The sequence below is a fragment of the Natrix helvetica genome (assembly GCF_964273705.1).
Source record: "Natrix helvetica genome assembly, chromosome: 3".
In the NCBI taxonomy this organism is placed as follows: domain Eukaryota; kingdom Metazoa; phylum Chordata; class Lepidosauria; order Squamata; family Natricidae; genus Natrix; species Natrix helvetica.
The window spans coordinates 103,649,247-103,660,348 of NC_138549.1; the positions used below are offsets into that span (position 1 = coordinate 103,649,247).

The 11,102-nt window shown below is 42.4% G+C and overlaps 1 long non-coding RNA gene across 2 annotated transcripts; it reads left to right on the plus strand.

Moving 5' to 3' along the window:
* Positions 1-300: 300 nt before the first annotated feature.
* On the plus strand, positions 301-10,725 carry LOC309389962. 2 transcript variants are annotated; one of them, XR_014175042.1, is made up of 5 exons: positions 301-555; positions 1,341-1,474; positions 3,901-3,973; positions 9,514-9,557; positions 10,645-10,719. It is a non-coding gene; the product is annotated as an uncharacterized lncRNA (long non-coding RNA). The 2 variants fall into 2 exon arrangements; XR_014175041.1 differs by lacking the exon at positions 9,514-9,557 and having other exon boundaries at positions 10,645-10,725.
* The last annotated feature ends 377 nt before the right edge of the window (positions 10,726-11,102 follow it).

An 11,102-nucleotide genomic window follows, 5' to 3' on the forward strand; every position in this document is an offset into this window, starting at 1 on the left:
CGGATCGGAATGGGAAAAAAACAAAACAAAACGTCCGATCAAGTCGAACCGGTTCTGTTTCGAGGCCATCAGAAAACTGTCAAGCATCCGTGACAGTCACTGGGGGCAGAGGATACTCTCCGCGCGCGTTCTCTCCGCCGTCACCCGAAACTCTCCCGCTTTGGGAAAAGGAAAGCGAGACTTAAAGACGCGCCGTCTGCCTCGCCCAGAAGTTACTTCGCTCACCCCCGCTCTCCGGCTTTCCTCTTCTTTTTTTAACAAAAATTTCCACACACACACACACACACCCCTCCCACAGTCACGGAACCCGGAAGTTTGTGTGTGAGCGCGTCTTCTCTTTCTGCGTGGTGGTTTGGCGTTTCGTTTTTTTTCCTCTTTTTTTTTAAAATTTCTATCACATGGCAGCGTGTGAGAGAGATACAATAAAAACAGAAAAATGGCGACAGTCACGTTGTGGCGACTCTGCTGCGTCATTAGATAATCTTCGCGCAAAGAAAGCTAAAGAACAAAGACGAGAGAGAGCGCGAGGGGGGGAAAAGCAACGCGTCTGGAAAGGTGGGTGGGCGAGAGGCAGAGGCTTGCCCAGAACGCGCGGGGAGCTGACGGGCGGGTGGGCGCGCGGGGGGCGGGGGGGAGGTGAGCGAGCGCGTTTATTGCAGGGCACCGGGGTTGGCATCCCAACTCTTTTCATTTTATTTTTTTTCCCTCCATCCGCCCGCTCGCGAATTCGGCTTCACGGAGCCTCGGGGAAAAGTCCTGCGAGAGGTTGGTGGGTTTTGACGCGAGGGGGGCAAAAAGCTTATATTCGTCTCGGGGAGGAGGGGTGGCGGCGGCGGTGGCAAGCTCCGGGGCGAGATGTCGATGCCTGTCCCTCCTCCCCCCCCCATCCTCCTCCTCCTCCTTCTTTAATAAACGCGACCCGCAGCTGAGCGAGCGAGCGGGGTTTTGGTGAGCTGAGCGTTTCCCTTCGCAGTTGAGGATTCTGCGCTCTAACTACTAGGCGTCCGGGCGACCGCCAGCGCGCTTTGGCCAAAGGGAGCCCATGTTCGCCTTTTGCCTTTTCTTGGGCTCGCCAATGGGGAGGGGGGGATATAAAAGACCGAAGAGAGGCTTGGGCCCGGGACTGGAGGGGGACCCGTCCCATCCCATCCCTGGCATATGATATAACCCCTCGTCCTCGAATGGATGCTTCTGAGGAGAGAGGTTTGCTCGGCGACCGCTTGACCGGCGGGCTGGAGCGAGCGAGGAAAGCTGGGGGGCAGTGCGGGGAAAGGAAGGCGTCCACTCCGGAGGGCGTCGTGGTGCCTCTTAAAATGTGGCGCACTATTATTTTCCCTCAGACTCCTGGCCCGGTTCCTTTCCAAGTCAAGTGATTGTAAATATAGCCCGGGTGTTGTTTACATGAAACCATCCAGGGGGAGGAGCGCGGAGAGGAGGAAGAGGAAGGCGGAGGAGGCTTCCCAGGCTGGCAGGGGTGAGTTATCCCTAAAAGGAGGAGCTACTGGTTAACACTGAGGGTCGGAGGCTCGGACCATTGGTGTCGGTATGCGCGCTGGTGGCGAGCGCCTCCCTCGGCGCTGGTGGCTGCCCTCCGCGCGCCTGCTGTGGTCGAAGTGCCTGCCTGGCGGACGACTTCGGTTGGTCTGTCCGGGCTTGGCTTGTCCTCCAAAATGATCTCGGCCTTTTTTTTTTCCTTCTCTCTAAGCCCGCTCCTTTCGGTTTTGAGCTGCTGAGGTGTGGAATGGCTTAGCCGGGGCTTCCCACCAATAAAGCAGCTGCACCTGCCGGGTCTCTGGGTGTGATCAAATAGCAATAGCACTTAGACTTGTGTACCGCTTCGTAGTGTTTTTACAGCCCCCTCTAAGCGGTTTACAGAGCCAGCCTATTGCCCCCAACAGCCTGGGTCCTCATTTTCTCCCTTGGAGCTTTCTGGATTTATGGACCTGCAGATCCCCGTGTTCCCAGCCAGCATGGCTTTCCCTAGTGCAGTGGTCGCCAACCACTGGTGGTCCATGAGAAAATGTTGGTGGTCTGCAGAAAAATTATGTGCATTTTCTTAATGCACATAATTCCTATTAGTGGTCCACGGGATTTAAAATTATGAATTTAGTGGTCCCTGAGGTCCAAAAAGTTGGTGAGCCTTGCTCATAATAATGAAAATTTCCCAATGCATTTTAGACTTTTACTGGTTGTTCCATCTTAAAATCCTTTCCCGCCTCCTTCCTGGCCACATGACCCAGAGTGAATGATCAGGGCTTGGAAAGAATTCCAGAAGTCGTGTTCTACATGGGTTCCTTACCTTGTTATTCTTTCCAGTCCAGCAAAATCCAGGAAAGAGATTACGTAAAGAGACTAGGGACTTTGTTTATCAACAGGATAATTCTTGGGAAACAAAACGGGATTGGCAGGAAATTCCAATAGAAGAACTGCGAGTTTGAATAGGGACTGGATCTGGACAAGAACTGCAAATCCCTAATATATCCCAATGGAAGAAGTAGTTGGGCAGTGGGCTTAGAATGCAGTTGGCCCCTCATTCTAAGCCCCCTCCCTTCCCAGAGTGTAGCTGTAATTTAAGGCCTTGGAAAGAATTCCAGAAGCCATGCTTTTCACGTTTCCCATAAATTTTGCCTTCACAATACATTTTTACCATTAGCCTATCCTAGCTACCTAGTGAATGCATGATTGGGCTATAATAAGTATCATTATGTCTCTGTAACTTTTTTTTTCTGTATCGCACTTTCCTCACAACTGAGATAAAGTGCTAACTCACCCATTCTGGAATCCTCAAAGGGCTGTATACAATAAGCATTAAAAACTATTATTCCCATACAGATCTCTAGCCTCATTGCCTCTGATTAAAATCACTGCCAATCACCTAACTTCCTGTAAGGAACTATGCAAGTTTTCTATACCTTGAGACAGTTCTAGCTGATGTTAGAATGAGTGGAAATATACCACTTAATCACCTGTACAACTAATTTGCCTCACCCATGGGCAGAAATGAAGCGAAAGTGATATAACAAAAATGTAGTAAGCAAAGTGATCGGCTATGATCAGTTAACTATAAGTAGAGAAAGGACATAAAGTCTTGGCGTGTTACAGAAAAAAACCTGAGATGCTGACTGATCCTAAGTTTATTTGCTCAGATTTCAATACAATAAGAGACCTATGTTTGTGTTTACAATTGCAGGCTTAACCCTAAACTTGTTTTAATTTGCGGCATCCCTGTAGTATCTTTCCATCACCACTGATTTGTTATCGCTAGGTTTCCCCAAGGGAATTTGGTTTTTAGGCCTGAGCTGCTACACCTTCTAGAAATCAATTATTATATCTAAACAAGTCCAAATTAATTAATATTTGCCATTCTGATGTTAAAAAGTAATGGATGTAAGTAGTCCCCAGAAATATTAACTCAAAAATCCAGTTGACATTTCCATTTTCTCTTACTATTCTGTTGCAGTTCATACTTCTATGCCTGACAACTTGCATCTCACTATCTTATGCAAATCATCTCTGTTATCTCCTCTGGTTACATTTTGCTTTATAATATGGGATTTTAAAAAATAAATCTAGCAAAGTGAAGTGAAGGATTGTCCTCCCTTGTTCATATCTCGAAGCAGAATGGCTGTAGTGCTGGGATTGTTAGATCCAATTTTTTGCTTCACAATGATGGAATAGGTTATATTTTAACAAAATATAGGAGTGTTTGTTCTCTCTGGCCAGTAAGTAACAAAAGTCCAGGTCTATGACCTTGATTCTTTTATTGCAGCATCTGTGGTTTTGATGGAACTTTTCTGTAAATACAGAGAAGAAGTTCTAAATTTATTTGCGAATAGAATTTGACTTCTCTATATTTATTAGTCTTATTCCGCCCCCCTCTCTCTCTGTTACCCCCAATAGGCAGTGAAGAAGTGAAGATGCCTTATGTCTTTTTCTGAGGAATGCAGCTCCTACTGTTGCCAGCGTCAAATCTGTAAGTATTTCTCTGTGGCCTTGTTTGTTTGGTCTATGAGGCTTTGATGGAAAAGAAAATACTAGGATTGCATGTCAACTATGACTGACAGTAATAAGATGCTTGTGAGATGAATGTGTTGAATCATATATGTTTAGTGGTCTTGACAAGACAAGTATCATTTGGGGTAGATGAGACTTCTCCTGTCTCTCATAGAATTCTTAAGCAAATATTAAAAATAATGTAGTTGAAGACTGTGGTATTTTTAAAAGCAGAGTGTATCAAGAAATATGTACAACAACATTTTGCAGATAGATGGTGCAGTTGAGATTTAGGATGTGAAGTCTGTATGATTTTGTGATTTATCAGTTTCCGTATGTTTTGCTCTTTATCTGCAAACTGGTCTTTTTAATTCTGCAGTCTAATGTGTACTTAACTTAAAATATTTCTAAGTAAACATGCTAGGCTTGGTTTGTACATTGTGGATCTTGAGTGGGTAAGATGTAATCCACAGCTTGGTTACAGTCTTTCTAAAAAACACTTTTTATCTCCTTCAGCATCTATTGCCTAGAAAGAGAAGGGTGGAAATCAGATATGGGAAATCAGAGCAAACAAAAAACAACTAAGTAAAAATATAACAATATGTAAATATTTAGGTAAATATTTATAATTTAGATAAAATATTTATATAAAAATATAGTAACAAGACGTGGGGGCTCAGTGGCTAAGACGCTAAGCTTACCGATCAGAAAGGTTGGCAGTTCAGTGTTTTGAATCCCTAGCACTGTGTAACAGGGTGAACTCCCATTCGAAAGCATGTAAAAATGCAAGTAGAAAAATAGGAACCACCTTTGGTGGGAAGATAACAGCGTTCCATGCGCCTTTGGCACTTAGTCATGACCATGGAGACGTCTTCAGACAGTGCTGGCTCTTCAGCTTTGAAACGGAGATGAGCACCACCCCTGGAGTCGGGAACAACTAGCACATATGTGTGAGGGGAACCTTTACCTTTACCTAAATATGAGAGACAGTTTGATCTAGTGGTTAAGGCACAAGGCTAGAAAGTGAGAGATGGTGAGTTCAAGTCCTGCCTCCCACTGCACAGGGAGTGCACCAGCTTGAGTTATTTGTAAAAATAATAAAGGTTGTGTCTGTGTGTAATAAAAATAACAAATGTAAAATAAAGAAATTTAATGACTGACTTATTTTAAGATGGAAATTTTTCAGAAATTAAATTGGCCAAAAGGATTTAATTTATTTATTTATTTGTAAAAAGAAAACATATGGGAGAGATCTAGCTAATTAAGTTTATAGAAAAATGCATTGGCTTTGATTATGATTATTTAATGCCTGTTCTTAAAACAATAATGTTGCATTGTGTACATCTGTATTTTTCACCCCTAATTAACTTATCAGCTTCAGAGCTATAGATTTTCTTTTTCTTTTCTCTTTTCATAGCATCTACAGTTGCTTTCAGGCCTTAATAATACTACATAGCACAGGCATAGATGGTTAAATTGAGAACACCTTCTGCTCAAACTTCCCTGAAATGAGTCAATTATTTTAGTAGAGCTTGTACTCAAGTTCCCAGTGGATAATCTTTCATATTTTGGTCAAGGTTACAGGGAATTCTTGCTAATCACACTCTAATGCATTTCCGTCAATTTAAAAGTGGTTAAGTATAAAGATTGAAAAAGTTCATGCTGCTATGCAGAAGGTAGGACCTGTACTTCTGTGGAAATTTAAAAGAAAGATAAATTATGCATTTAAAGGCAGAGATCGAATGTTTATGCAGTCGTATTATTGACACCTTTTGCAGCAGTTGAGGAAGAGACTATAGAATTTTAGTAGTATAAAGATTGCCTATCATAGCTTTTTTTGCATATAAATTTAATCAGAGTAATTACATTTCAGTGAGGCAGGACAAAGAGTTTAGGCAAAAGACGCAGTAAGATTTTTACCAAACTTTTTAAAAAATGTTTCCCAAATATACCAAATTAAATTGTTTGGGGGGGGGGGTAAAGGAGACCTTTGGGGCATTTTAACAACCGTTATTGTGGTTATTTTTTAATCTCTTAGCATCACTGTAGTAACCATATCAATGAATGCTAATCAAATATTTGAAGGACTTAGATTTGTCTTTGGCACGTGCCTCAAATTTGCATATTTATCTCTCTATCATAATAACACCCATTGGGTAGCTAGCTAGCAAAGATGTAGCTAGCAAAGATAGGAGAAACTTCTGGGAACTGAAGTCTTAAAGTTGCCAGGATTGAGAAACTGTTATACATAGGAATGTGTGGTTTATAACTTGAGAAGAAAGAGGAAGCTTAGCTGCCCTTAAACTGTTTTCCTTAGGTGAGTTCCAGACATAACTACCACATACGCCATTGAGTCAGTCTTGACTTCTAAGTCCCTGGGTGTCTTTGGACTAGTTCAGTTTAAACCTACCTCACAGGGTTGGTATGGTGACAGAAAGGGGAAAAGGAGCACAGGCAATGTATCCACGAGTTTCTGAATGGAAAGCTGGGTATAAACTCACAAATATAGATCTAAGGCATACCCCAGGTTGCTGTGTCTGAGAATTCTGGCAGTTGCTCTCCTAAAACAACTGAGAGGTTACTGTGTTCGGAAAGCTTGCACTGAGCCATGATTTAATGTTATATGAATGAGTTGCCCAGTCCTTCACCATGACTAAATTGAAGACATCACCAGCAATAACACTTTTTCATTTGGATGGTGGGAAATGGCCAGCTGTCTGCAAGGAATATAAATCCATTCCCCACCATCCTGTCAGAGCTGAAGAAGCTTCTTGGGTGAGAAGGAAACGTCTTCAAAAGAAAAAACAAGAAAGTCCAGTTGCCTCTTGAAAAAGCACCTTTGGGACATCCATGACCTGGATGACTGAGAATCTTCATAGACTTTTAGCTGTGCATTTTGGGATGAACACCCTTCGAATAGTATGGGAGTATGGATGGATTTCCAGAAAAATTGCAGACTACATGAGCCATTTGCATTTCAGTTTGAGATGCAGACAACACAGATTCATCCCTAACAGCCTGCGCCTGTCCTCAAGAGTGAAGGGACACAGGGCAGAAAACATCCTGCAGCCAGGAAGGCTCCACACCCGTTTGCACTACCCAGCTGACCCTGAGGACACAGATAAACAAAAAAAGAATGTGAATGCGAAATAATGCAAATGGTCAGTGTCTACAAGGAATATAAATCTTTCCCTTCCCCACCATCTTGTCAAAGCTGAAGAAGTTTCTTGAATGAGAAACAAAATGTCTTCAAAAGAAAAAAAACAAGTTGCCTCCTGTAAAAGCACTTTTGGGACGACTGAATAAGTAGAGGCAGCCTTTTATCAATAGTAGACTGTTGCTTCAGACTATCCCATAATCTCTTAAAGGTGCTTTTTCCAAGAGGCAACTGGACTTCTTGGGGTTTTTTTTCTTTGAAAATGTTTCTCTTCTAATCCAAGAAGCTTCTTCAGTGAACTGAAACATTTTTAAATAAAAAAACAAGGAAATCCAGTTGCCTTTTGAAAAAAAAAAAACATCTTTGAGACAACAATGACCTGGATGATTGATAATCCCCATAGATATGGTCTCCCTTGGTCTTAGGTGAAAAGCTGATTTAGAATCAACAAAAGTTATAAAAAAGGTTTAGGGTTAGGCACAGATTTGCACAATAATAATTCCATTCCTGTGTAGAAGATACATCAAAGATCTTACAAAGATACTATATTCATTCAAGTAAACATGATTATACAGTTGATTCTATCTGTCTCTCTACAGCTACTGGTTGTCAAATGTCAGAGAAATCTTAGGTTTTGAGGGAGGGGCGAGGGAGGGGTGATTCCTGGGATATTCTCACAGCCTGATTGGTCCAGAAGATTGAGGGAAATCTCTTTTAACCTTCTTTCCCTGTGATTCCCAGTACCTCTCAGTCTTTTGTCCAAGCACTGTATGAGTTCCCAGAGAGAATAAAATTTTATATTAATTAGATATATATTGGCTATTCTAAATTCCAAATTGTCTGAGCTGCCACTTGCAGGGACAAGGTCCTCCGTCTCGCAGCAAGCCGGGGGGGACAGCAAAATTGGCTCTGCTCTCCTCCTGTGGTCTTCAGGAGCTCTGATCGATCCCTGGAATTGCGAGGGTGTCAGGCTCTCCTTTCGCAGCTCCGTGGGAAGGGCTGCTGTCCAGAGGCTACAATCAGGCTGAGGGTTATTAATTTCAGCTTTGCAAGCTGCGCCTGGTCGCAACGGGCCGCAGCAACGCTCTTCAAGCCGCGGCTGAAGGAAAAAAAGCCGTTTCACTAGACTAGCCATGCCCAGTTCCTGTAACCCTTCTTCATATGTTTTAGAGTCTATATATTATTCTATATATTATTACTATTACTATATTATATAATATATAAGATGCACATGAGTTTACACAAATAAAATGCAGATAATCCTCAACTCACACAACTGAGACCAGAATCATCCATCCTGAAATCCAAGCAGGATTTTGGCATGGAGTATTTGCAGCATGGAGTGGTAGCAGCCAGCCCCCCCCTCCCCCCCAACACACACACCCCAAAACAAACTCTCAAAGAAGACTCATTTCTGGAGGCATGCTGTAAATGTCCCGTGCTGTAAAAACTTACTTTTGAATGGTTGCTGAATGAATGGTTGTAAAGGGAGGACTACTCGTACTTAATAGTGCCAGGTGCTAATTACTGTATGTTTTGGAGTATAAGACGCACCGGAGTATAAGACGCACCAAGGTTTTGAAGAGGCATTTTTTTAAAAAAAGTAGGTAGGTAGATAGAGGGATAGAGAGGGAAAGAAAGAGGGGGAAATACAGTAGGTAGGGGGGAGAGAGAGAGTAGATATGTAGGTGGATGCTTCCAGGTGTATTTATCCATGTGCTGGAGATCGCTGACAATCTGCAGCACTTAAGACTTCGTTTCTGCTGGCACAGCACTTGATCAATCTAATTCTCATCAATCAGTTAAAGAGCTTTTCAAAAGGAAATAAAAGTGTTTGCAATCTGCAAAACTGCCCCAAATGGCCCGTTTTTCACAAAAAGGCATGAATAGCCTTGGGGGGGGGGGCTTGCAGAGTGCTCCTGGGGGTGTGGGGGGGCAAAAATGGCCCATTTTTCACAAACCATGTCCCTTTTTGTCAAAATAATTGTTTGCATAGCCTTAGGGAGGCTTATAGAGTGCTGCTGAGGGGGCAAAAATGGCCCATTTTTTGCTCATTTCTGCCTTTCTCAGCCCCGGGGAGCTCTCTGAAAGCCTCCATAAGGGTATGCATGGCCATTTTGGTGAAGGGGGGGCTTCAGGTGGGGGCAAAAATGCTGTATTCGATGTATAAGACGCACCCAGATTTTCAGCCACTTTTGAGGAAAAAAGGTGCATCTTATACTCTGAAAAATACGGTAATCAATTCAGTGGGTTGTCTCTGTTTTTTGTCCTAACTTTTTTTAAAGAGTTGAGCATTTGTTGGATAGGTTTCCATCTCATTAGTGCCCTCTTGTGGTTTTCTTTAAAAAATTGTTTCTTTTCAGGTGTGTATCACATGACAGTTTTCAGTCAGAACTGGAGAGGAGAGGTGAGTTTCCTCCACTTCTGTTCCCTGGACTCTGTCCAAAAGTCCAGTCCTGACAGCATAACAGGCCATAAAAAATATTTACTTTATAGCAGATAATTAGGAAAACCTTATGGATAATAAGAGCAGGTGTATGCAGTCTTTTGCTGTGTGGAACTGCACTCAAAACCATTAAGATACCACAGTAGAGTACATACTGATGTAAGTAAGTGGCTGTGCCAGGCTTAGGGGAACCGTTTGACAGATAAAGTGTCTTTTTTTTTTCAACTTGGTGAATCTGTTTTAGCTTTTGGCAGGCTTCTGAGCTAAAAATCATAGGAGCCCCAAGTTTAGCACTAAACTGTATTTTTATTTGTAATGTGCCCCGGGGATTTCTTTTATGGGAAACCCTATGCATCTATTTTGTAAAACACAGGTCTGGCTTAGACAAAGAGCAGAATAGTTAGCGCAGAGGTCAGCAACCTGAGGCTCTGGAGCCGCATGTGGCTCTTTCATCCCTCTGCTGCGGCTCCCTGTCACCGGTCGGCTCCACAATTGATAGGGCTTTCGGTTAGGACAGATAGAGGAAAAAGGATGCCGTGCTAGGAGGAGACTCTATGGTGGGGGAACCAGACTTCCAGTCAGCTCCAGAAATGAACAGGGGGCTTCCGGTTAGGACCTTTGTGGCTCTTTGAGTATTTAAGGTTGCCAGTCCCTGAGTTAGTGCATCCTTAAATGACATTAATTTCAGCAAAGTTGTGAAAAAAATATCTAGGGCCTATGTTATTGATATGTGTGGCCGAAAAACATAAGCTCCAGAGATATTTTCCTTTTCTCTCATCAGAAATCTATGTTGCAAGCACTAATTTGCATGGTTCAGTTATCATTTAATCAATAAATATACAAACAATATATTGTTTAATAATTTTCTCTTTAGTTATGCATAATTAACTATAGTATATCCATTTTTTCAGCACAGTGAACGAATTGATATACTATTAGGCAAGGCTTCTGCTTATATGTATTTAATTGTCAGGTATGTCTGAAACAGCAACATAAATCTTTCAGGAAGTTTGTAGTTCATCGTGGTCTTCTTTTTTTGAACCCACAGCTGTCGATCAACTGATGGAACCTGATCTTGAGGTTATCTGATGGTATGAAGTCAGGCAATGATTGACAGGCTGCCCTGGCTCAGTTATCACTGTGCTGATGCTGTCTATACTAAAGGTACAGTACTGTGATAACTGAAGGATGGTAGCCATCTTAGCTTCAGAGGAATTCAACATGTGGCGATCAAAGACATTACTTTATTCTGTAACACTTGTGATGCTTTATAGATGAAGATTAAAGAGAACACATCTGGATGCTGGAAAAATACATTTACAGTTTTATGGCTTACTGTTTCATTTCTTAAAGGGATGATACATGCTTCGATGTACGACAATAATCAAAAAGGGGAGGTTTAAGGTGCACTTTGCTTTACTGTCGTATTTGGAGGACTCCACCAAAAGTTATAATGTACGGAATCAGTCATTCCAAAGAATGGGTGTCTCTCTTTGCTGTAGACTA